Source organism: Hyperoodon ampullatus, assembly GCF_949752795.1.
Source record: "Hyperoodon ampullatus genome assembly, chromosome: 3".
In the NCBI taxonomy this organism is placed as follows: domain Eukaryota; kingdom Metazoa; phylum Chordata; class Mammalia; order Artiodactyla; family Ziphiidae; genus Hyperoodon; species Hyperoodon ampullatus.
Window position 1 is genome coordinate 69,269,179 of NC_136916.1, and position 27,790 is coordinate 69,296,968.

Sequence of the window (27,790 nt, forward strand, 5' to 3'; positions counted from 1 at the left end):
CATTATTTTATTTTATCTTTTTTTCTTTTCTTTCTTTCCTTCCTTCCCTCCTTCCTTCCTTCCTTCCCTCTTCCTTCCTCCCTCCCTCCCTCCTTTCTTTCTTTCTTTCATTCCTTCTTTCCACATTTTCTCCCTTTTATTCTGAGCCATGTGGAAGAAAGGCCCTTGGTGCTGCAGCCAGGAGTCAGTGCTGTGCATCTGAGGTGGGAGAGCCAACTTCAGTACACTGGTCCACAAGAGACCTCCCAGCTCCACATAATATCAAATGGCGAAAATCTCCCAGAGATGTTCATCTCAACACAAACACCCAGTTTCACTCAACGACCAGCAAGCTATAGTTTTGGACACACCATGCCAAACAACTTGCAAGACAGGAACACAAACCCACCCATTAGCAGAGAGGCTACCTAAAATCATAATAAGGCCACAGACACACCAAAACACACCACAAGACGTGGATCTGTCCAGCAGAAAGACAAGATCCAGCCTCATCCACCAGAACACAGGCACCAATCCCCTCCACCAGGAAGCCTACACAACCCACTGAACCAAATTTAGCCACCGGGGACAGACACCAAAAACAATGGGAACTACAAACCTGCAGCCTGCAAAGAGGAGACCCCAAACACAGTAAGATAAGCAAAATGAGAAGACAGAAAAATATACAGCAGATGAAGGAGCAAGAAAAAACCCACCAGACCTAACAAATGAAGAGAAACTGGGCAGTTTATTCTGAAAAAGAATTCAGAATAATGAAAGTAAAGTTGATACAAAATTTTGGAAATAGAATAGACAAAATGCAAGAAACATTTAACAAGGACATAGAAAAACTAAAGATGAAACAAGCAATGATGAACAGCACAATCAATGAAATTAAAAATACTCTAGAAGGGATCAATAGGAGAATAACTGAGGCAGAAGAATGGATAAGTGACCTGGAAGACAAAATACGGGTAATAACTGCTGCACAGCAGAATAACAAAAAAAGAATGAAAAGAAGAGAGGACAGTCTCAGGGACCTCTGGGAGAACATTAAATGCACCAACATTGGGATCATAAAGGTTCCAGAAGAAGAAGAGAAAAAGAAAGGGACTGAGAAAATATTTGAAGAGATTACAGTTGAAAACTTCCCTAATATGGGAAAGGAAATAGTTAATCAAGTCCAGGAAGCACAGAGAGTCCCATACAGGATAAATCCAAGGAGAAATATGCCAAGACACATATTAATCAAACTGTCAAAAATTAAATACAAAGAAATCATATTAAAAGCAGCAAGGCAAAAACAACAAATAACACACAAGGGAATCCCCAAAAGGCTAACAGCTGATCTTTCAGCAGAAACTCTGCAAGCAAGAAGGGAGTGGCAGGACATATTTAAAGTGATGAAGGAGAAAAACCTGCAACCAAGATTATTCTACATAGCAAGGAACTCATTCAGATTTGATGGAGAAATTAAGACGTTTACAGAAAGCAAAAGCTGAGAGAGTTCAGCAGCACCAAACCAGCTTTACAAAATTTGCTAAAGGAACTTCTCTAGGCAAGAATACAACAGAAGGAAAAGACATACAATAACAAACCCAAAACAGTTAAGAAAATGGGAATAGGAACATACATATCGATAATTATCTTAAATGTAAATGGACTAAATGCTGCCACCAAAAGACTCAGATTAGCTGAATGGATACAAAAACAAGACCCATATATACGCTGTCTACAAGACACCCACTTCAGACCTAGAGACACATACAGACTGAAAGTAAGGGGGTGGATAAAGATATTCCATGCAAATGGAAACCAAAGAAAAGCTGAAGTAGCAATACTCATATCAGAAAAAACAGACTTTAAAAAAAGACTATTAGAACAGACAAAGAAGAACAGTACATAAGGATCAAGGGATCGATCCAAAAAGAAGATATAACAATTGTAAATATTTATGCACCCAAAATAGGAGCACCTCAATATATAATGCAACTACTAACAGCCATAAAAGGGGACATCAACAGTAACACATTCATAGTAGGGGACTTTAACACCCCACTTTCACGAATGGACAGATCATCCAAAATGAAAATAAATGAGGAAACACAAGCTTTAAATGATACATTAAACAAGATGGACTTACCTGAAATTTATAGGACATTCCATCCAAAAACAAAAGAATACACGTTTTTCTCAAGTGCTCATGGAACATTCTCCAGGATAGATCATATCTTGGGTCACAGATCAAGCCTTGGTAAATTTAAGAAATTTGAAATTGTATCAGGTATCTTTTCCGACCACAGTGCTATGAGACTAGATATCAATTACAGGAAAAGACTTGTAAAAAATGCAAACACATGGAAACTAAACAATACACTACTTAATAATGAAGTGATCACTGAAGAAATCAAGCAGGAAATGAAAATAAATACCTGGAAACAAATGACAATAGGGACACGATGACCCAAAACCTATGGGATGCAACAAACGCAGTTCTAAGAGGGAAGTTTATAGCAATACAATCCTACCTTAAGAAACAGGAAACATCTCGAATAAACAAGCTAACCTTGCACTGAAAGCAATTAGAGAAAGAAGAAAAAAAAACCACCAAAGTTAGCAGAAGGAAAGAAATCATAAAGATCAGATAAGAAACAAATGAAAAAGAAATGAAGGAAACGATAGCAAAGATCAATAAAACTAAAAGCTGTTTCTTTGAGAAAATAAACAAAATTGATAAACCATTAGCCAGACTCATCAAGAAAAAAAAGGAAGGAGACTCAAATCAATAGAATTAGAAATGTAAAAGGAGAAGTAAAAACTCACACTGCAGAAATACAAAAGATCATGAGAGATTACTACAAGCAACTCTATGCCGATAAAATGGACTACCTGGAAGAAATGGAGAAAATCGTAGAAATGCACAAACTGCCAAGACTCAATCAGGAAGAAATAGAAAATATGAATAGACCAATCACAAGCACTGAAATTGAAACTGTGATAAAAATCTTCCAACAAACAAAAGCCCAGGACCAGATGGCTTCACAAGCAAATTCTATCAAACATTTAGAGAAGAGCTAACACCTATCCTTCTCAAACTCTTCCAAAATATAGCAGAGGGAGGAACACTCCCAAGGTCATTCTACGAAGCCATCATCACCCTGATACCAAAACCAGACAAGGATGTCACAAAGAAAGAAAGATACAGGCAAATATCTCTGCTGAACATAGATGCAAAAATCCGCAACAAAATACTAGCAAACAGAATCCAACAGCACATTAAAAGGATCGTACCTCATGATCAAGTGGGGTTTATTCCAGGAATGCAAGGATTCTTCAATATACGCAAATCAATCAATGTGATACACCATATTAACAAATTGAAGGAGAAAAACCAAATGATCATCTCAATAGATGCAGGGAAAGCTTTCAACAAAATTCAACACCCATTTAAGATAAAAATCCTTCAGAAAGTAGGCATAGAGGGAACTTTCCTCACCATAATAAAGGCCATATATGACAAACACACAGCCAACATCATCCTCAATGGTGAAAAACTGAAAGCATTTCCACTAAGATCAGGAAGAAGACAAGGTTGCCCACTCTCACCACTCTTATTCAACATAGTTTTGGAAGTTTTAGCCACAGCAATCAGAGAAGAAAAGGAAATAAATGGAATCCAAATAGTAAAAGAAGAAGTAAAGCTGTTATTGTTTGCAGATGACATGATACTATACATAGAGAATCCTAAAGATGGTACCAGAAAACTACTAGAATTAATCAATGAATTGGGTAAAGTAGCAGGATACAAAATTAATGCACAGAAATCTGTGGCATTCTGATAACCTAATGATGAAAAATCTGAAAGTGAAATCCAGAAAACACCCCATTGACCATTGCAACAAAAAGAATAAAATATCTAGGAATAAACCTACCTAAGGAGACAAAAGACCTGTATGCAGAAAATTATAAGACACTGATGAAAGTAATTAAAGACTATACAAAGAGATGGAGAGATATACCATGTTCTTGGATTGGAAGAATCAACATTGTGAAAATGCTTCTACTACCCAAAGAAGTCTACAGATTCAATGCAATCCCTATCAAACTACCACCAGCATTTTTCACAGAACTAGAACAAAAAATTTCACAATTTTTATGGAAACACAAAAGACAACAAATAGCCAAAGCAATCTTGAGAACGAAAAATGGAGCTGGAGGAATCAGGCCCCCTGACTTCATACTATACTACAAAGCTACAGTAATCAAGACACTATGGTACTGGCACGGAAACAGATATATAGATCAATGGAACAGGATAGAAAGCCCAGAGATAAACCCACGGACATATGGTGACCTTATCTTTGATAAAGGGGGCGGCAATGTACAGTGGACAAAGGACAGCCTCTTCAATAAGTGGTGCTGGGAAAACTGGACACGTACATGTAAAAGTATGAGATTAGAACACTCCTTAACACTATACACAAAAATAAGCTCAAAATGGATTAAAGACCTAAATGTAAGGCCAGACACTATCAAACTCTTAGAGGAAAACTTACGCCGAACACTCTATGACATAAATCACAGCAAGATCCTTTTTCCCCCACCTCCTAGAGAAATGGAAATAAAAACAAAAATAAACAAATGGGACCTAATGAAACTGCAAAGCTTTTACACAGCAAAGGAAACCATAAATAAGACCAAAAGACAATCCTCAGAATTGGAGAAAGTATTTGCAAATGAAGCAACTGACAAAGGATTTATCTCCAAAATGTATAAGCAGCTCATGCAGCTCAATAACAAAAAAAACAAACAACCCAATCCAAAAATGGGCAGACGCCCTAAATTGACATTTCTCCAAAGAAGATATACAGACTGCCAACAAACACATGAAAGAATGCTCAACATCATTAATCATTAGAGAAATGCAAATCAAAACTACAATGAGATATCATCTCACACAGTCAGAATGGCCATCATCAAAAATTCTTGAAACAATAAATGCTGGAGAGGGTGTGGAGAAAAGGGAACACTCTTGCACTGCTGGTTGGAATGTAAATTGATACAGCCACTATGGAGAACAGTATGGAGGTTCCCTAAAAAACTACAAATAGAACTACCATATGACCCAGCAATCGCACTACTGGGCATATACCCTGAGAAAACCATAATTCAAAAATTGTCATGTACCAAAATGTTCATTGCATCTCTATTTACAATAGTCTGGAGATGGAAACAACCTAAGTGTCCATCATCGGATGAATTGATAAAGAACATGTGGCACATATATACAATGGAATATTACTCAGCCATAAAAAGAAATGAAATTGAGCTGTTTGTAATGAGGTGGATGGAGCTATAGTCTGTCATACAGAGTGAAGTAAGTCAGAAAGAGAAAGACAAATACCGTATGCTAACATATATATATATATATATATATATATATATATATATATATATATATATATATATATATATGGAATTTAAGGGGAAAAAATGTCATGAAGAACCTCGGCGTAAGACAGGAATAAAGACACAGACCTACTAGAGAATGGACTTGAGGATATGGGGAGGGGCAAGGGTAAACTGTGACAAAGCGAGAGAGTGGCATGGACATATATACACTACCAAACGTAAAATAGATAGCTAGTGGGAAGCAGCCACATAGCACAGGGAGATTAGCTCGGTGCTTTGTGACCACCTAGAGGGGTGGGATAGGGAGGGTGGGAGGGAGGGAGACGCAAGAGGGAAGAGATGTGGGAACATATGTATGTGTAACTGATTCACTTTGTTATAAAGCAGAAACTAACACACGATTGTAAAGACAGTATACTCCAGTAAAGATGTAAAATAAGTAAATAAATAAATAAACCCAAGTAAACCCCCCAAAACAAACAATAAATACGGACAGATAGAACCCTTGGACAAATGGTAAAAGCAAAGCTATACTTACAAAATCACACAATGAAGCATACACATACACACTCACAAAAAGAGAAAAAAGAAAAAAAATACATATATCTATATATTAAAAACAAAGGAAGAAGACAGCTACCAAATCAGTAAACAAATCTACCAATGATAATACACTTTAAATAATAAACTAAGATAAACATAAAACCAAAAACAAATTAGATTCAGAAAGCAAACCCCAAGCCTACAGTTGCTCTCAAAGTCCACCGCCTCAATTTTTTGGTGATTCATTGTCTTTTCAGGTATTCTACAGATGCAGGGTACATCAAGTGGATTGTGAAGATTTAATCCGCTGATTCTGAGGCTGCTGGGAATAATTTCCCTTTCTCTTCTTTGTTCGCACAGCTCCCGGGGGTTCAGCTTTGGATTTGGCCCCGCCTCTGCGTGTAGGTTGCCTGAGGGCGTCTGTTCTCCGCCCTGACAGGATGGAATTAAAGTAACCACTGATTAGGGAGCTCTGGCTCACTCAGGCCTGGGGTAGGGAGGGTTACGGAGTGTGGGGTGAGCCTACAGTCGCAGAGGCCAGCATGACGTTACAAGAGCCTGAGGCGTGCCGTGTGTGCCCCTAGGGAAGTTGTCCCTGGATCCTGGGAATCTGGCAGTGGTGGGCTGCACAGGCTCCCGGGACGGGAAGTGTGGATAGTGACATGTGCTTGCATACAGGTTTCTTGGTGACTGCAGCAGCAGCCTTAGCCTTTCATGCCCGGGTCTCGTGTCCTCGCTGATAGCCGCAGCTCACGCCCGTCTCTGAAACTCGTTTAAACAATGCTCTGAATCCCCTTCCCTTGTGCACCTCGAAACAACTGTCTCTTGCCTCTTAGGGAGGTCCAGACTGTTTCCTGGACTCCCTCCAGGCTAGCTGTGGTGCACAGACCTCCTTCAGGCTGTCTTCATGTAGCCAACCCCAGTTCTTTCCCTGAGATCTGACCTCCGAAGCCCGAACCTCAGCTCCCAGCCCCACCCAACCCTGGCGGGTGAGCAGAGAAACCTCTCAGGCTGGTGAGTGCTGGTTGGCACTGAAACTCTCTACAGCAATCTCTCTGCTTTGCCCTCCACACACCGGTTGCTGTGCTCTCCTCCTTGGCTCCGAAGCTTCCCCTCTCCGCCACCCGCAGTCTCCTCCCGCGAAGGGGCTTCCTAGTATGTGGAAACCTTTCCTCCTTCACAGCTCCCTCCCACTGGTGCAGGTCCCGTCCCTATTCTTTTTTTTTTTTTTTTTTTTTAATTTATTTATTTATTTATTTATTTATTTATTTATTTATTTTTTATTTTTTTATTTTTTTATTTTTATTTTTTGCTTTATCACAAATTTAATCAGTTATATGTATACATATGTTCCCATATCCCCTCCCTTTTGCGTCTCCCTCCCACCCTCCCTATCCCACCCCTCCAGGCGGTCACAAAGCACCGAGCTGATCTCCCTGTGCTATGCGGCTGCTTCCCACTAGCTATCTACCTTACGTTTGGTAGTGTATATATGTCCATGCCGCTCTTTCACTTTGTCACAGCTTACCCTTCCCCCTCCCCATATCCTCAAGTCCATTCTCTAGTAGGTCTGTGTCTTTATTCCTGTCTTACCCCTATGTTCTTCATGACCTTTTTTTTTTCTTAAATTCCATATATATGTGTCAGCATACAGTATTTGTCTTTCTCTTTCTGACTTACTTCACTCTGTATGACAGACTCTAGGTCCATCCACCTCATTACAAATAGTTCAATTTCATTTCTTTTTATGGCTGAGTAATATTCCATTGTATGTATGTGCCACATCTTCTTTACCCATTCATCCGATGATGGACACTTAGGTTGTTTCCATCTCCGGGCTATTGTAAATAGGGCTGCTATGAACATTTTGGTACATGTCTCTTTTTGAATTATGGTTTTCTCAGGGTATATGCCCAGTAGTGGGATTGCAGGGTCATATGGTAGTTCTATTTGTAGTTTTTTAAGGAACCTCCATACCGTTCTCCATAGTGGCTGTACCAATTCACATTCCCACCAGCAGTGCAAGAGTGTTCCCTTTTTTCCACACCCTCTCCAGCATTTATTGTTTCTAGATTTTTTGATGATGGCCATTCTGACTGGCGTGAGATGATATCTCATTGTAGTTTTGATTTGCATTTCTCTAATTAGTAGAGATGTTGAGCATCCTTTCATGTGTTTGTTGGCAGTCTGTATATCTTCTGTGGAGAAATGTCTATTTAGGTCTTCTGCCCATTTTTGGATTGGGTTGTTTGTTTTTTTGTTATTGAGCTGCATGAGCTGCTTATAAATTTTGGAGATTAATCCTTTGTCAGTTGCTTCATTTGCAAATATTTTCTCCCATTCTGAGGGTTGTCTTTTGGTCTTGTTTATGGTTTCCTTTGCTGTGCAAAAGCTTTTAAGTTTCATTAGGTCCCATGTGTTTATTTTTGTCTTTATTTCCATTTCTCTAGGAGGTGGGTCAAAAAGGATCTTGCTGTGATTTATGTCATAGAGTGTTCTGCCTATGTTTTCCTCTAAGAGTTTGATAGTGTCTGGCCTTACATTTAGGTCTTTAATCCATTTTGAGCTTATTTTTGTGTATGGTGTTAGGGAGTGATCGAATCTCATACTTTTACATGTCCCTGTCCAGTTTTCCCAACACCACTTATTGAAGAGACTGTCCTTTCTCCACTGTACATTCCTGCCTCCTTTATCAAAGATAAGGTGACCATATGTCCGTGGGTTTATCTCTGGGCTTTCTATCCTGTTCCATTGATCTATCTTTCTGTTTCTGTGCCAGTACCATACTGTCTTGATTACTGCAGCTTTGTAGTATAGTCTGAAGTCAGGGAGCCTGATTCCTCCAGCTCCATTTTTCGTTCTCAAGATTGCTTTGGCTATTTGGGGTCTTTTGTGTTTCCATACAAATTGTGAAATTTTTTGTTCTAGTTCTGTGAAAAATGCCAGTGGTATTTTGATAGGGATTGCATTGAATCTGTAGATTGCTTTGGGTAGTAGAGTCATTTTCACAATGTTGATTCTTCCAATCCAAGAACATGGTACATCTCTCCATCTATTTGTATCATCTTTAATTTCTTTCATCAGTGTCTTATAATTTTCTGCATACAGGTCTTTTGTCTCCTTAGGTAGGTTTATTCCTAGATATTTTATTCTTTTTGTTGCAATGGTAAATGGGAGTGTTTCCTTGATTTCACTTTCAGATTTTTCATCATTAGTATATAGGAATGCCAGAGATTTCTGTGCATTAATTTTGTATCCTGCAACTTTACCAAATTCATTGATTAGCTCTAGTAGTTTTCTGGTAGCATCTTTAGGATTCTCTATGTATAGTATCATGTCATCTGCAAACAGTGACAGCTTTACTTCTTCTTTTCCAATTTGGATTCCTTTTATTTGCTTTTCTTCTCTGATTGCTGTGGCTAAAACTTCCAAAACTATGTTGAATAAGAGTGGTGAGAGTGGGCAACCTTGTCTTGTTCCTGATCTTAGTGGAAATGGTTTCAGTTTTTCACCATTGAGGACGATGCTGGCTGTGGGTTTGTCATATATGGCCTTTATTATGTTGAGGAAAGTTCCCTCTATGCCTACTTTCTGCAGGGTTTTTATCATGAATGGGTGTTGAATTTTGTCGAAAGCTTTCTCTGCATCTATTGAGATGATCATATGGTTTTTCTCCTTCAATTTGTTAATATGGTGTATCACGTTGATTGATTTGCGTATATTGAAGAATCCTTGCATTCCTGGGATAAACCCCACTTGATCATGGTGTATGATCCTTTTAATGTGCTGTTGGATTCTGTTTGCTAGTATTTTGTTGAGGATTTTTGCATCTATGTTCATCAGTGATATTGGCCTGTAGTTTTCTTTCTTTGTGACATCCTTGTCTGGTTTTGGTATCAAGGTGATGGTGGCCTCGTAGAATGAGTTTGGGAGTGTTCCTCCCTCTGCTATATTTTGGAAGAGTTTGAGAAGGATAGGCGTTAGCTCTTCTCTAAATGCTTGATAGAATTCGCCTGTGAAGCCATCTGGTCCTGGGCTTTTGTTTGTTGGAAGATTTTTTATCACAGTTTCAATTTCAGTGCTTGTGATTGGTCTGTTCATATGTTCTATTTCTTCCTGATTCAGTCTTGGCAGGTTGTGCCTTTCTAAGAATTTGTCCATTTCTTCCAGGTTGTCCATTTTATTGGCATAGAGTTGCTTATAGTAATCTCTCACGATCTTTTGTATTTCTGCAGTGTCAGTTGTTACTTCTCCTTTTTCATTTCTAATTCTATTGATTTGAGTCTTCTCCCTTTTTTTCTTGATGAGTCTGGCTAATGGTTTATCAATTTTGTTTATCTTCTCAAAGAACCAGCTTTTAGTTTTATTGATCTTTGCTATTGTTTCCTTCATTTCTTTTTCATTTATTTCTGATCTGATTTTTATGATTTCTTTCCTTCTGCTAACTTTGGGATGTTTTTGTTCTTCTTTCTCTAATTGCTTTAGGTGCAAGGTTAGGTTGTTTAGTCGAGATATTTCCTGTTTCTTAAGGTGGGATTGTATTGCTATAAACTTCCCTCTTAGAACTGCTTTTGCTGCATCCCATAGGTTTTGGGTCGTCGTGTCTCCATTGTCATTTGTTTCTAGGTATTTTTTTATTTCCTCTTTGATTTCTTCAGTGATCACTTCGTTATTAAGTAATGTATTGTTTAGCCTCCATGTGTTTGTATTTTTTATAGCTCTTTTCCTGTAATTGATATCTAGTCTCATAGCATTGTGGTCAGAAAAGATACTTGATACAATTTCAATTTTCTTAAATTTACCAAGGCTTGATTTGTGACCCAAGATATGATCTATCCTGGAGAATGTTCCATGAGCACTTGAGAAAAATGTGTATTCTGTTGTTTTTGGATGGAATGTCCTATAAATATCAATTAAGTCCATCTTGTTTAATGTATCATTTAAAGCTTGTGTTTCCTTATTTATTTTCATTTTGGATGATCTGTCCATTGGTGAAAGTGGGGTGTTAAAGTCCCCTACTATGATTGTGTTACTGTCGATTTCTCCTTTTATGGCTGTTAGCGTTTGCCTTATGTATTGAGGTGCTCCTATGTTGGGTGCATAAATATTTACAATTGTTATATCTTCTTCTTGGATCGATCCCTTGATCATTATGTAGTGTCCTTCTTTGTCTCTTCTAGTAGTCTTTATTTTAAAGTCTATTTTGTCTGATATGAGAATTGCTACTCCAGCTTTCTTTTGGTTTCCATTTGCATGGAATATCTTTTTCCATCCCCTTACTTTCAGTCTGTATGTGTCTCTAGGTCTGAAGTGGGTCTCTTGTAGACAGCATATATATGGGTCTTGTTTTTGTATCCATTCAGCCAATCTGTGTCTTTTGGTGGGAGCGTTTAGTCCATTTACATTTAAGGTAATTATCGATATGTATGTTCCTATTCCCATTTTCTTAATTGTTTTGGGTTCGTTATTGTAGGTCTTTTCCTTCTGTTGTGTTTCTTGCCTAGAGAAGTTCCTTTAGCATTTGTTGTAAAGCTGGTTTGGTGGTGCTGAACTCTCTCAGCTTTTGCTTGTCTGTAAACGTTTTAATTTCTCCATCAAATCTGAATGAGATCCTTGCTGGGTAGAGTAATCTTGGTTGCAGGTTTCTCTCCTTCATCACTTTAATTATGTCCTGCCACTCCCTTCTGGCTTGTAGAGTTTCTGCTGAGAGATCAGCTGTTATCCTGATGGGGATTCCCTTGTGTGTTATTTGTTGTTTTTGCCTTGCTGCTTTTAATATGATTTCTTTGTGTTTAATTTTTGACAGTTTGATTAATATGTGTCTTGGCGTATTTCTCCTTGGATTTATTCTGTATGGGACTCTCTGTGCTTCTTGGACTTGATTAACTATTTCCTTTCCCATATTAGGGAAGTTTTCAACTATAATCTCTTCAAATATTTTCTCAGTCCCTTTCTTTTTCTCTTCTTCTTCTGGAACCCCTATAATTCGAATGTTGGTGCGTTTAATGTTGTCCCAGAGGTCTCTGAGACTGTCCTCTGTTCTTTTCATTCTTTTCTCTTTATTTTGCTCTGCATTAGTTATTTCCACTATTTTATCTTCCACCTCACTTATCCGTTCTTCTGCCTCAGTTATTCTGCTATTGATCCCATCTAGAGTATTTTTCATTTCATTTATTGTGTTTTTAATCGATGCTTGATTCATCTTTAGTTCTACTAGGTCCTTGTTAACTGTTTCTTGCATTTTGTCTATTCTATTTCCAAGATTTTGGATCATCTTTACTATCATTATTCTGAATTCTTTTTCAGATAGACTGCCTATTACCTCTTCATTTGTTAGGTCTGGTGGGTTTTTATCTTGCTCCTTCTCCTGCTGTGTGTTTTTCTGTCTTCTCATTTTGCTTATGTTACTGTGTTTGGGGTCTCCTTTTTGCCGGCTGCAGGTTCGTAGTTCCTGTTGTTTTTGGTGTCTGTCCCCAGTGGCTAAGGTTGGTTTAGTGGGTTGTGTAGGTTTCCTGGTCGAGGGGACTAGTGCCTGTGTTCTGGTGGATGAGGCTGGATCTTGTCTTTCTGGTGGGCAGGTCCACGTCTGGTGGTGTGTTTTGGGGTGTCTGCAGACTTTTTATGATTTTAGGCCACCTCTCTGCTAATGGGTGGCGTTGTGTTCCTGTCTTGCTAGTTGTTTGGCATAGGGTGTCCAGCACTGTAGCTTGCTGGTCGTTGAGTGAAGCTGGGTGCTGGTGTTGAGATGGAGATCTCTGGAAGATTTTCGCCGTTTGATATTATGTGGAGCTGGGAGGTCTCTTGTGGACCAGTGTCCTGAAGTTGGCTCTCCCACCTCAGAGGCACAGTACTGACTCCTGGCTCCTCAATTTGGGATGATTTGTTGTCTATTCATGTATTCCACAGATGCAGGGTACATCAAGTTGATTGTGGAGCTTTAATCCGCTGCTTCTGAGGCTGCTGGGAGAGGTTTCCCTTTCTCTTCTTTGTTCTCACAGCTCCCGGGTCTCAGCTTTGGATTTGGCCCCGCCTCTGCGTGTAGGTCGCCGGAGGGCGTCTGTTCTTCGCTCAGACAGGAAAGGGTTAAAGGAGCAGCCTCTTCGGGAACTCTGGCTCACTCAGGCCGGGCGGGAGGGAGGGGCACGGAGTGCGGGGCGAGCCTGCAGCGGCAGAGGTCGGCGTGACGTTGCACCAGCCCGAGGCGCGCCGTGCGTTCTCCCAGGGAAGCCGCCCCTGGATCCCGGGACCCCGGCAGTGGCGGGCTGCTCAGGCTCCCGGAAGGGCGGTGTGGACAGTGACCTGCGCTCGCACACGGGCTTCTTGGCGGCGGCAGCAGCAGCCCCAGCGTCCCACGCCCGTCACTGGGCTCCGCGCTTTCAGTCGCGACTCGCGCCCGTCTGTGGAGCCCCTTTAAGCAGCGCTCTTAATCCCCTCTCCTCGCGCAGCAGGAAACCAAGAGGGAAGAACAAGTCTCTTGCCTCTTCGGCAGCTCCAGAGTTTTCCCGGACTCCCTCCCGGCTAGCTGTGGCACATTAGCCCCCTTCAGGCTGAGTTCTCGCCGCCAGCCCCAGTCCTCTCCCTGCGCTCTGACCGAAGCCCGAGCCTCAGCTTCCAGCGCCGCCCGCCCCGGCGGGCGAGCAGAAAAGCCTCTAGGGCTGGTGAGTGCCGCTCGGCACCGATCCTCTGTGCGGGAATCTCTCCGCTTTGCCCTACCCAGGTATGTGGGGAGTTTCTTGCCTTTTGGGAGGTCTGGGGTCTTCTGCCAGCGTTCAGTAGGTGTTCTGTAGGAGTTGTTCCACGTGTAGCTGTATTTCTGGTGTATCCGTGAGGAGGAAGGTGATCTCCGCGTCTTACTCTTCCGCCATCTTACCCGGAAGTCCCGTCCCTATTCTTTCGTCTCTGTTTATTCTTTTTTCTTTTGCCCTACCCAGGTACGTGGGGAGTTTCTTGCCTTTTGGGAAGTCTGAGGTCTTCTGCCAGTGTTCAGTAGGTGGTCTGTAGGAGTTTTTTCCTCATGTAGATATATTTCTGATGTATCTGTGGGGAGGAAGGTGATCTCCGCATCTTAGTCCTTTGCCATCTTGAAGGTCTCCCCACCCTCTCTGAATTTAGAATCACAAACCTTCATCTTTTGAATTGTTCTTGGATACCACCTAACTCATCCTCTCCTTTTTTGTGGATTTTTTCTGCATTTAGTTTACATATAAATGGATGTATATATGTAATAAACTTCATCCTTTTGCTTCAGTGTGGAGCTGCCCTGCTGGAATGTGGGCTTAGCTTTGCCAGATTTTCTAAGTTTTTCAGAAAAACTGGCAATTCAGATTTATAGTGAGATGTTTCCTAATTTTAAAATATTGGAAAAAAACACAAAAACATAAAAAAAATAGACCCAACACAGATCTCTCTCTCTCTTCCTCTCTCCCTCTCTTCTTTCTCTCTCTCTCTCTGTCTCTGCCTTTATCTTTTGTTCAAGTAAAATTAACATTAAAAAATTAGTATTTGAACCAGTTTAAAGTCTACAAGTCAGTGAATTCCACTACACTTACAATGTTCAGTCATCACCACAATCTAATTCCAGAACATTTCATCACCCCAAGAAGAAACGCTGTATCCATTGTTTATGGATCTGTTCAACTGATGAACAGATTTTTAAAATGTCATCTATCCATACTATGAAATATTATTTATCCATAAAAATAAATGGAGTACTGATAATGCTATACGAGATGAATCCTGAAAACCTCATGCTCAATGAAATAAGTCATTCACAAAAGGCCACATATTGTATGATTCCATTTATATGAATTGTCCATAATAGTCACATACATAGAGACAAGAAGCAGATTAGTTGTTACCTGGGGCTAACGGGGTAATAGGTAATGGGAATAGGGAATGACTACTACTATGGCTCTTTTGACATACAGACTTTCAGTTTGTGGCTTCTGGATAAAGGCAATTCATTCTCTACATAGCTGGAGGCTCAAAGAGGAAAGAGACTGGCTTGCAGTCACATACCTCCTGTTTTTCAGAGAAAGCTCTGAACACTTTTTGCCACCTCTCACAGGGGTTCCCCAGACCTCTCAAGTCCCCATGCCTCATGCTTTACTCTTGGGCATCAACATAAGTTCAATATTAAGCCCATTCCCTAGAGATTAACTCAGCAATCCCAACATATGGGGTGAAGGCCTAAAGCATGGAGACCATTATAGAGGTGGGAACCAAGGCACAACTAGATAAAGTCACTTGCCCAAAGTCACGCAGCTGATAAGTGGCCAGAACCAGAGTGTGAACCCAAGCAGGCTGGCTCCTTAATCATTATTCTTAATTATTATTCAAATATATGAAAGAACAAATGAACGACTAATTGAATTATTATATGTGAAGAGATGAATGTAGGGATGTTCCTACAGGTTTAAAAGAAGGATAGCTTTTGGAATCATACAGACTTGTGTTGAAACCTCAGCTCATCCTATGACTTACTGGGAGCTGTTGGGCCACTCTCTTGTCCTGACCTCAGTTTGCTCATCTGAAAAATGTGGCTGAGAAGAAGCTAAGTGTTTACTTACAGCTTCCTCTTGTGATCATCAAGCAAGGCAACAAAAGATGGATGCGAATGTCAGGTACGTTAAGTGTACACACTATCAAAATTGCCTTTATCAGTTTATTTCTTTATACAGAAGGAATTTTCAAAGCTGACTTAGATGACAAAACTTTTATTTTTAGATGTGAAGTAATAACAGATACAACTTGTTGCTATTATTTGTTTTCTGTCTCTATCTCTAAACTTTCTCTCTCTCTCTCAATTTCTCTGTATCACTTATTCATTTATTTGTTCATTCACTCAAAAAACACTTTGAGATGGCCTGACCCTTTACTGGGTGGTTCTGGGACCACAAAGTTTAATCAGAACCATTCCCACAATACCTCTAAATTACAGCCCTGTTTCTCTAATAACCTTCTCAGCAAAACTTCTTCATGGAGATCTACTCACTGCTTCGACCACAGAGTCATAAACTTTTTGGGTCTCCAGAGACTTTCATGTTGAGTCATACAGTACTTATCCCTCTGTCTTAATTATATCAATACTTAATCTTTCATTAGCATTCAACACAGTTGGCCACTCCCTCCTTCTTTTTTTTTTCTTTCTTTTTCTTTTTTTGCTTTATAACAAATTTAATCAGTTATACATATACATATGTTCCCATATCCCCTCCCTTTTGCGTCTCCCTCCCATCCTCCCTATCCCACCCCTCCAGGCGGTCACAAAGCACCGAGCTCATCTCCCTGTGCTATGCGGCTGCTTCCCACTAGCTATCTACCTTACGTTTGGTAGTGTATATATGTCCATGCCGCTCTTTCACTTTGTCACAGCTTACCCTTCCCCCTCCCCATATCCTCAAGTCCATTCTCTAGTAGGTCTGTGTCTTTATTCCTGTCTTACCCCTATGTTCTTCATGACTTTTTTTCTTAAATTCCATATATATGTGTCAGCATACAGTATTTGTCTTTCTCTTTCTGACTTACTTCACTCTGTATGACAGACTCTAGGTCCATCCACCTCATTACAAATAGCTCAATTTCGTTTCTTTTTATGGCTGAGTAATATTCCATTGTATATATGTGCCACATCTACTTTATCCATTCATCCGATGATGGACACTTAGGTTGTTTCCATCTCTGGGCTATCGTAAATAGGGCTGCTATGAACATTTTGGTACATGTCTCTTTTTGAATTATGGTTTTCTCAGGGTATATGCCCAGTAGTGGGATTGCTGGGTCATATGGTAGTTCTATTTGTAGTTTTTTAAGGAATCTCCATACCGTTCTCCATAGTGGCTGTACCAATTCACATTCCCACCAGCAGTGCAAGAGGGTTCCCTTTTTTCCACACCCTCTCCAGCATTTATTGTTTCTAGATTTTTTGATGATGGCCATTCTGACTGGTGTGAGATGATATCTCATTGTAGTTTTGATTTGCATTTCTCTAATGAGTAAAGATGTTGAGCATCCTTTCATGTGTTTGTTGGCAGTCTGTATATCTTCTGTGGAGAAATGTCTATTTAGGTCTTCTGCCCATTTTTGGATTGGGTTGTTTGTTTTTTTGTTATTGAGCTACATGAGCTGCTTATAAATTTTGGAGATTAATCCTTTGTCAGTTGCTTCATTTGCAAATATTTTCTCCCATTCTGAGGGTTGTCTTTTGGTCTTGTTTATGGTTTCCTTTGCTGTGCAAAAGCTTTTAAGTTTCATTAGGTTCCATGTGTTTATTTTTGTCTTTATTTCCATTTCTCTAGGAGGTGAGTCAAAAAGGATCTTGCTGTGATTTATGTCATAGAGTGTTCGGCGTAAGTTTTCCTCTAAGAGTTTGATAGTGTCTGGCCTTACATTTAGGTCTTTAATCCATTTTGAGCTTATTTTTGTGTATGGTGTTAGGGAGTGATCTAATCTCATACTTTTACATGTCCCTGTCCAGTTTTCCCAGCACCACTTATTGAAGAGACTGTCCTTTCTCCACTGTACATTCCTGCCTCCTTTATCAAAGATAAGGTGACCATATGTCCGGGGGTTTATCTCTGGGCTTTCTATCCTGTTCCATTGATCTATATTTCTGTTTCTGTGCCAGTACCATACTGTCTTGATTACTGTAGCTTTGTAGTATAGTCTGAAGTCAGGGAGCCTGATTCCTCCAGCTCCATTTTTCGTTCTCAAGATTGCTTTGGCTATTCGGGGTCTTTTGTGTTTCCATACAAATTGTGAAATTTTTTGTTCTAGTTCTGTGAAAAATGCCAGTGGTAGTTTGATAGGGATTGCATTGAATCTGTAGATTGCTTTGGGTAGTAGAGTCATTTTCACAATATTCATTCTTCCAATCCAAGAACATGGTACATCTCTCCATCTATTTGTATCATCTTTAATTTCTTTCATCAGTGTCTTATAATTTTCTGCATACAGGTCTTTTGTCTCCTTAGGTAGGTTTATTCCTAGATATTTTATTCTTTTTGTTGCAGTGGTAAATGGGAGTGTTTCCTTGATTTCACTTTCAGATTTTTCATCATTAGTATATAGGAATGCCACAGATTTCTGTGCATTAATTTTGTATCCTGCAACTTTACCAAATTCATTGATTAGCTCTAGTATTTTTCTGGTAGCATCTTTAGGGTTCTCTATGTATAGTATCGTGTCATCTGGAAACAGTGACAGCTTTACTTCTTTTCCGATTCAGATTCCTTTTATTTGCTTTTCTTCTCTGATTGCTGTGGCTAAAACTTCCAAAACTATGTTGAATAAGAGTGGTGAGAGTGGGCAACCTTGTCTTGTTCCTGATCTTACTGGAAATGGTTTCAGTTTTTCACCGTTGAGGACAATGCTGGCTGTGTGCTTGTCATATATGGCCTTTATTATGGTGAGGAAAGTTCCCTCTATGCCTAATTTCTACAGGGTTTTTATCATAAATGGGTGTTGAATTTTTTCGAAAGCTTTCTCTGCATCTATTGAGATGATCATATGGTTTTTCTCCTTCAATTTGTTAATATGGTGTATCACGTTGATTGATTTGCGTATATTGAAGAATCCTTGCATTCCTGGAATAAACCCCACTTGATCACGGTGTATGATCCTTTTAATGTGCTGTTGGATTCTGTTTGCTAGTATTTTGTTGAGGATTTTTGCATCTATGTTCATCAGTGATATTGGCCTGTAGTTTTCTTTCTTTGTGACATCCTTGTCTGGTTTTGGTATCAAGGTGATGGTGGCCTCATAGAATGAGTTTGGGAGTGTTCCTCCCTCTGTTATATTTTGGAAGAGTTTGAGAAGGATAGGTGTTAGCTCTTCTCTAAATGATTGATAGAATTCGCCTGTGAAGCCATCTGGTCCTGGGCTTTTGTTTGTTGGAAGATTTTTAATCACAGTTTCAATTTCAATGCTTGTGATTGGTCTGTTCGTATTTTCTATTTCTTCCTAATTCAGTCTTGGCAGGTTGTGCATTTCTAACGATTTGTCCATTCCTTCCAGGTTGTCCATTTTATTGGCATAGATTTGCTTGTAGTAATCTCTCATGATCTTTTGTATTTCTGCAGTCTCAATTTTTACTTCTCCTTTTTTATTTCTAATTCTATTGATTTGAGTCTTCTCCCTTTTTTTCTTGATGAGTCTGGCTAATGGTTTATCAATTTTGTTTATCTTCTCAAAGAACCAGCTTTTAGTTTCATTGATCTTTGCTATCGTTTCCATCATTTCTTTTTCATTTATTTGGGATCTGATTTTTATGATTTCTTTCCTTCTGCTAACTTTTGGGGGTTTTTTGGTTCTTCTTTATCTAATTGCTTTAGGTGCAAGGGTAGGTTGTTTCTTCGAGATGTTTCCTGTTTCTTAAGGTAGGATTGTATTGCTATAAACTTCCCTCTTAGAACTGCTTTTGCTGCATCCCATAGGTTTTGGGTCGTCATGTCTCCATTGTCATTTGTTTCTAGCTATTTTTTGATTTCCTCTTTGATTTCTTCAGTGATCACTTTGTTATTGAGTAGTGTATTGTTTAGCCTCCATGTGTTTGTAGTTTTTACAGATCTTTTCCTGTAATTGATATATAGTCTAATAGCGTTGTGGTCAGAAAAGATACTTGATACAATTTCAATTTTCTTAAATTTACCAAGGCTTGATTTGTGACCCAAGATATGATCTATCCTGGAGAATGTTCCATGAGCACTTGAGAAAAATGTGTATTCTGTTGTTTTTGGATGGAAAGTGCTATAAATATCAATTAAGTCCATCTTGTTTAATGTATCATTTAAAGCTTGTGTTTCCTTATTTATTTTCATTTTGGATGATCTGCCCATTGGTGAAAGTGGGGTGTTAAAATCCCCTACTATGTATGTGTTACTGTTGATTTCGCCTTTTATGGCTGTTCGTATTTGCCTTATGTATTGAGGTGCTCCTATGTTGGGTGCATAAATATTTACAATTGTTATATCTTCTTCTGGGATCGATCCCTTGATCATTTTGTAGTGTCCTTCTTTGTCTCTTCTAGTAGTCTTTATTTTAAAGTCTATTTTGTCTGATATGAGAATTGCTACTCCAGCTTTCTTTTGATTTCCATTTGCATGGAATATCTTTTTCCATCCCCTTACTTTCAATCTGTATGTGTCTCTAGGTCTGAAGTGGGTCTCTTGTAGACAGCATATATATGGGTCTTGTTTTTGTATCCATTCAGCCAATCTGTGTCTTTTGGTGGGAGCATTTAGTCCATTTACATATAAGGTAATTATCGATATGTATGTTCCTATTCCCATTTTCTTAATTGTTTTGGGTTCGTTATTGTAGGTCTTTTCCTTCTGTTGTGTTTCTTGCCTAGAGAAGTTCCTTTAGCATTTGTTGTAAAGCTGGTTTGGTGGTGCTGAACTCTCTCAGCTTTTGCTTGTCTGTAAACGTTTCAATTTCTCCATCAAATCTGAATGAGATCCTTGCTGGGTAGAGTAATCTTGGTTGCAGGTTTTTCTCCTTCATCACTTAAATTATGTCCTGCCACTCCCTTCTGGCTTGTAGAGTTTCTGCTGAGAGATCAGCTGTTATCCTGATGGGGATTCCCTTGTGTGTTATTTGTTGTTTTTGCCTTGCTGCTTTTAATATGATTTCTTTGTGTTTAATTTTTGACAGTTTGATTAATATGTGTCTTGGCGTATTTCTCCTTGGATTTATTCTGTATGGGACTCTCTGTGCCTCCTGGACTTGATTAACTATTTCCTTTCCCATATTAGGGAAGTTTTCAACTATAATCTCTTCAAATATTTTCTCAGTCCCTTTCTTTCACTCTTCTTCTTCTGGAACCCCTATAATTCGAATGTTGGTGCGTTTAATGTTGTCCCAGAGGTCTCTGAGACTGTCCTCTGTTCTTTTCATTCTTTTTTCTTTATTTTGCTCTGCAGCAGTTATTTCCACTATTTTATCTTCCACCTCACTTATCCGTTCTTCTGCCTCAGTTATTCTGCTATTGATCCCATCTAGAGTATTTTTTATTTTATTTATTGTGTTTTTAATTGATGCTTGATTCATCTTTAGTTCTTCTAGGTCCTTGTTAACTGTTTCTTGCATTTTGTCTATTCTATTTCCAAGATTTTGGATCTTGGAAATAGAATCTTGGATCATCTTTACTATCATTATTCTGAATTCTTTTTCAGCTAGACTGCCTATTATCTCTTCATTTGTTAGGTCTGGTGGGTTTTTATCTTGCTCCTTCTCCTGCTGTGTGTTTTTCTGTCTTCTCATTTTGCTTATGTTACTGTGTTTGGGGTCTCCTTTTTGCAGGCTGCAGGTTCATAGTTCCCGTTGTTTTTAGATTCTGTCCCCAGTGGCTAAGGTTGGTTTATTGGGTTGTGTATGCTTCCTGGTGGAGGGGACTAGTGCCTGTGTTCTGGTGGATGAGGCTGGATCTTGTCTTTCTGGTGGGCAGGTCCATGTCTGGTGGTGTGTTTTGGCGTGTCTGTGGACTTTTTATGAGTTTAGGCAGCCTCGCTGCTAATGGGTGGCGTTGTGTTCCTGTCTTGCTAGTTGTTTGGCATAGGGTGTCCAGCACTCTAGCTTGCTGGTCATTGAGTGAAGCTGGGTGCTGGTGTTGAGATGGAGATCTCTGGAAGATTTTCGCCGTTTGATATTATGTGGAGCTGGGAGGTCTCTTGTGGACCAGTGTCCTGAAGTTGGCTCTCCCACCTCAGAGGCACAACACTGACTCCTGGCTCCTCAATTTGGGATGATTTGTTGTCTATTCATGTATTCCACAGATGCAGGGTGCATCAAGTTGATTGTGGAGCTTTAATCCGCTGCTTCTGAGGCTGCTGGGAGAGATTTCCCTTTCTCTTCTTTGTTCTCACAGCTCCTGGGTCTCAGCTTTGGATTTGGCCCCGCCTCTGCGTGTAGGTCACCGGAGGGCGTCTGTTCTTCGCTCAGACAGGACAGGGTTAAAGGAGCAGCCTCTTCGGGGACTCTGGCTCACTCAGGCCTGGGGGGAGGGAGGGGCACGGAGTGCGGGGCGAGCCTGCAGCGGCAGAGGCCAGCGTGACGTTGCACCAGCCCAAGGTGCGCCGTGCGTTCTCCCAGGGAAGCCACCCCTGTATCCCGGGACCCCGGCAGTGTCGGGCTTCACAGGCTTCCGGAAGGGCAGTGTGGACAGTGGCCTGCGCTCGCACACAGGCTTCTTGGCGGCTGCAGCAGCAGCCCCAGCGTTCCACGCCCGTCTCTGGGCTCCGCACTTTCAGCCGCGACTCGCACCCGTCTGTGGAGCTCCTTTAAGCAGCGCTCTTAATCCCCTCTCCTCGCGCACCAGGAAACCAAGAGGGAAGAAAAAGTCTCTTGCCTCTTCGGCAGCTCCAGAGTTTTCCCGGACCCCTTCCCGGCTAGCTGTGGCACATTAGCCCCCTTCAGGTTGAGTTCTCGCCACCAGCCCCAGTCCTCTCCCTGCGCTCTGACCAAAGCCCGAGCCTCAGCTTCCAGCGCCGCCCGCCCTGGCGGGCGAGCAGACAAGCCTCTCGGGCTGTTGAGTGCCGCTCGGCACCGATCTTCTGTGTGGGAATCTCTCTGCTTTGCCCTACCCAGGTACGTGGGGGAGTTTCTTGCCTTTTGGGAGATCTGGGGTCTTCTGCCAGCGTTCAGTAGGTGTTCTGTAGGAGTTGTTCCACGTGTAGCTGTATTTCTGGTGTATCTGTGGGGAGGAAGGTGATCTCCGCGTCTTAGTCTTCCGCCATCTTCCCCGGAAGTGCTCCCTCCTTCTTGAAACTCACCCCTCTCCTAGTTTACGGGACACCATGCATTTCTGGTTTCCTTTTAAATTTTCTGGCTGACCTTCCCATCCTCCATCATGAATTGTTCTTTTGTTCCCTCCACTGTTGCCTTTCAAAATAAGGGCATTCCTAGGGCCCCTTCTAAACCATGTCCTCTGCACTGACTGCATATATCGACTGTTTTACCTTTCACTTGGGACAGGATGGTTGTTAGGGTCTCTCTCCTGCCCAAATGTCTTTCGCAAGCTTCAGGCCTGGGCACCCAACAGCCTCCTGGATAAGCCAAATGAAGCTCACCATCTTTCCTCACAAACCTATTTTCAGACCCCACATTCTCTATCTGTGTGGTGATCCCACAATCTACCCAGTCACCTGGTGCACACCTTAGGGAGACCAATTTCACTCAAGGACCCAGTTTCCACTCTTTCTTTAGAGACATTCTGTCCGCTCCCAAGACTGCTTCAACCACTAAACATTCCCTCTCTCTGAATCTATCTCTTGAGTTCTGGTCTTCTGCAGCCACTGGCCTCCTGTATGCTCCCTCAGCCCATCCTGCCCTCTGTGTGCCCAATGGATTCAGCATCTTTCTCCTGATCCTCCATTTCAGGAGTGGCCCTAACATCTGACAATTCACTAGGCTGAACCCAGCACTACCCTCCTCCTTACCCATCCTCAGCCCTGTTCTTCCTGTTCCCAACTCTCTCTGCCCCAGACTTTCCTCTCTACCCCCAGCTTGGTCTCATCTCAGGCCTCCTCCTCTCCTCTCTGGTGCCTCACCCTTGTCTCCTATCTATATTCTTGGCCTCCACTTCACTTTCCAGACATCCCAGATGGGTATTTCTACATCCAGAGCTGACCCTGCTCCTCTCCAGCTCATATCCCTCCTGTGACTCCCTAGTAACCCAGGGTAAAACCCATCCCTTCATCTTGGCCTTCAAGGTATTACACAACCTGGCTTTAGCTCTCACTTGGGGTCTCTGCTCCTGACCTGGACTTTCAGGCTTCAGAAATCCCAAATTACTTATAGATCTCAGATCCCACTACGCCCTTTCCCCCCTGCTATGCCTTTTCTCATACTTACCTTGTCTGGATTGCTTCTTTGTGTAAAGAATCTTTATCTTATCTTTTTAAAAGAAGTTCTGAAGTGTTATGTCCTGTGGGGAGGCTTTCCTACCTTATCAAGTTTGGTCAAATACCTGTGCTTTCCCCCTGGGAACCCACATATGGAACCCACTGGGAGTACAGTAGGTCAGGAATTCTATCTGTCACATTCCTCTGTCCTCAGCATATGCCTCAGGTAAGTATTATTCAATGAGGAAATAAATCCAGGTGTAAAATGAGCTTCTACACCCAAAGTGGCTATTGGGTCAACAGGACATAATAGTGAGTTGTACTCGAATTTATACTCCTTTATTCCTAGATCCATGTATACAGGTTATTAGAAAACTCATTAGGAATTCATACTCATTTGTTGTGGTTACCACAACAAATGCAGTGGATCTCCCACCACAAATTTCTTTCCAGTATATAGACCAATAATGTCTCATACCCACCAAAATGGTATGGAAAATTTATGTACTACTGTGATATAATAAGAAATATATGTTTGCTTTTCTTCCCAGGTTCTTGGCACAGAGGTTCTAAAACCCTTGGAATTTTCTTAGTGGTAGGGATGACAGGAGGATCTTTAATTGTTCATAATAAGTCCCTTTCAACCCTACCTCAGAAACTGGGTTTTTAATTATATTACTTGTTTTTCTTTTATTTTCATGGAATATTCCCCCAATAAATGTTTGACAACTAGTACCAAATAGAATACTCTTTACTAACAAGTCTCAGCACATAATTTGGCTGGCCCTTAATAAACACAAGATAACCAAAGAAAAATTCTAAGGAAAGAAGAATGTCTCATTTTTCCTTTGAACAAGAGGGAGTACTGACAAAGATTCTATGCTTGACAAAACTTTAATAAGACTCCTAAAGTTTCTCCTTGGCTCACCTGTGCACTTCTTTGTAAAATCCTTTGCAAGACCTCAGCTAAGTAAATTTAGCAAGTGTCCTTCATCATCCATATCTGATTATTCTCAATATCTAACCAAGTTTATCATACTCCATCATCCTGGCCTTTCTTAAGCAAGAATACTTCTAAATTTGTTTAGCCAAAATCCCTTTACACATGATATACTCTCTAAGTACTCTTCCATCCAGTGACCTCCACCAGGCTCCTTGGCTATAAATTTCACTAGTCCATGCTGTATTCAGCATTGCCACTTGTTCTGCACTGAGATATCTCTCCCCATTGCAACAGTACTGGAAAAAATTGGGGTTTTTTTTGTTTGTTTGTTTTTGTTTTTGTTTTGCTTAAACTTATGTCTTGCTATGATTTTTCTTTGGCAGTTATCAAAAAAAAAAACAACCAGTTCTGTACAGTCTTCCTTATCTTTTGATTCAGAGTCATGAGAAGCCAAAAGTGTCCATTTTGCAATCTCAACTTCTCATTCACGGGATCATTGCTTTGTCTCCTGGTGAAAGCATTCTTTCCTTTGAAACTAAGACCTGTAGGTCATCCCAGCATAAACTTGGAGGAATAGGAGACAAAAAAGTGGCTATTGTTTCAACAGAGGCTAATACTGAGTGGTATCACTCCAAATTCTACTCTTTGATTTTTGGACCCATGTATACAGGCTATTAGCAAAAATGCACCATATATTAGTTATTGATTCAAGGCATTAAGAGTATCTTGGTGAACCTTGCCCCAGTCCTGCAACATATTACCACCTAGCTGGTAGTGTAACTGAGTCTTCAAAAGGCCCTCCCACTATTCTATCAAGGCAGCAGGTTTGGGATGGACAGGAACATGGTGAAACTGGTGGATTTCATGAGCATGGGTCCATTGCCACATTTGTTTTGCTGTAAAGTGAGTTCCTTAAGGCCAAGCAATTCTGTGTGGGATACTATGACAGTGAATAAGGCATTAAGTCCAGAAATGTCAGTTTTGCAGAAGCACTGCTTTCAAAGAAGGTAAATCTTTATCCAGAGTAAATGTCTATTCCACTATGGACAAAATGCTCTCTCATGATGGAAGTGGTCCAAAGTAATCAAGCTGCTACTAACTAGCTGCCTGAAAACTTCAGGAATGGTGTCATAACAGCAGAGTCATTGTTGCTGTCTGCTGCTGGCCAATTTGCCATGGGAATTGGTGACCAGAAACCCATGATGCTGAACCCATGCATAACTACCTTCCTGCCCTCATGGCCACTTCATTATGAGCTCATTAGGTAATGAAAAATTTGGCTGGGGAAAAAGGATGACTGGTATCAACAGATATGTCATCTTAGCCACTTGAGTATTAAAATCCTCCTCTGCTTAGATAAAATTTTGGTAAGCATTCACATGAAAAAATCTTTATTTTATTTATTTATTTTTACCCATTAGGAAAGAACTCTTTATATAATCTTCCCCAATTGTCATTGTTATCAATTTTCCAATCCTGTTTCTCTCAAGTCTCATCAATCCATACTATTGGCCATGGTACATGAATCAGTATACAATCAAAATCTGGTCATTTAAGTGAACATGGAGGTCCACTGTCAATAATCCTGCCCACTGAATAGATTTCCATTTTCCTCTGTCCAGGGATGTTGCAGAGCAGAGCTGTAGTGCTGCAGCTGTCCACTATTGTGTGGTGCTTGCATATCATGAGGAACCATCTATAAACCAAGTCTGCGTCTTTTCTTCCTCTGTCAACTGATAGTAGGGAACTCCCCATTATAGATCAGTTTAGGCTGGGAGAGACAAGGCAGTGTGGCAGTAGGGACCACAGGAATATGGGTCACTAATTCATGTAACTTACTTTGCCTGTATGGCCTGCTTTGGCCTAATCACATATATATCACATACATTTGATGGAGATTTGTTATGCAGGCCCAACTTGATGACTTAGTGTATCAGATAACACTCATCTCATGATGGAAGTTCAGATCACATTGTAACAGTGTGGTCCAGTGTCAAGCATTCACTCTCTAAACACACCAGAAGGCCTAGAGATGTTTCTCAAAAGGAGAGTAGTTATCTTTGGAAGACAGAAGGGTGTTTTTCAAAATCCTAAAAACCTGAACTACCATTCAAATATAGGACCTGCGAAAGGCTCCAAATAGCATCACTTTTTGCCATAAAACTTTAAGAACCATCGGGTATACTGGGATATGTGCCTCAAGTAGTAGAGCAGTTTGCACAGCATCATGGAAATGTTTCAGAGTCCTCTCTTCTTTTAGGCCCAATTAAAAACTAGCAACTTTTTGGGTTACTCAATAAAAAGACCAGAGTTATATATTCAAATGAGGATTATTTTGCCTCCAAAATCCAAAGGCCCACCAGACCACCAGACATTCTGCCTCTTTCTTGGTTGTAGGAGGGCCCAAATACAACGATTTATTCTTCACCTTAAATGGAATATCTGAACAAGTTCTATAACTCTGGCTCCTAGAAATTTTACTGGGGCACAGACACCTAAATTTTAGCTGGATTGATCCCCCACTCTCTGCTGTGCAATGTGTTGTAAATGAGTCTAGAGTAGTTGCTACTCCTGCTTACCAGGTCCAATCAGCATAGTGTCATAAATGTAATGAGCCAGTGTGATATCTTGTAGAAGAGAAGGAAATCAAGATCACTGAAAACTAAATTGTGACATAGGACTTAGTAGTTGATATACCCCTGAGATAGGAAAATAAAAGTGTATTTTTGGCCTTGTCACCTGAGAAAAAACACTTATGTTGGGCACTATGGACAGGTATTGAGAAAAGTCATTTGCTAAATCAATAGTTACCTACTGGGTACAAGGAGATATGTAAATTTTCATAAGCAATGCAGTCAGAGTCACCACTAGGTTAAGCTTGTGATAATCCCCTGTCATTCCCCAAGATATGACTCTCTTATGCACAGACAAAATAGAAGAGCTGATTGCGATGGGGTGGTAATCACCATATATTGTATGGTGTCCCTGTATCGTGGCACCCTGGCAGTGGCAGGCTGCACAGGCTCTTGGAAGGGGAGACTTGTACCTTTCAAGTTCTCGATGGTGGTGCAAA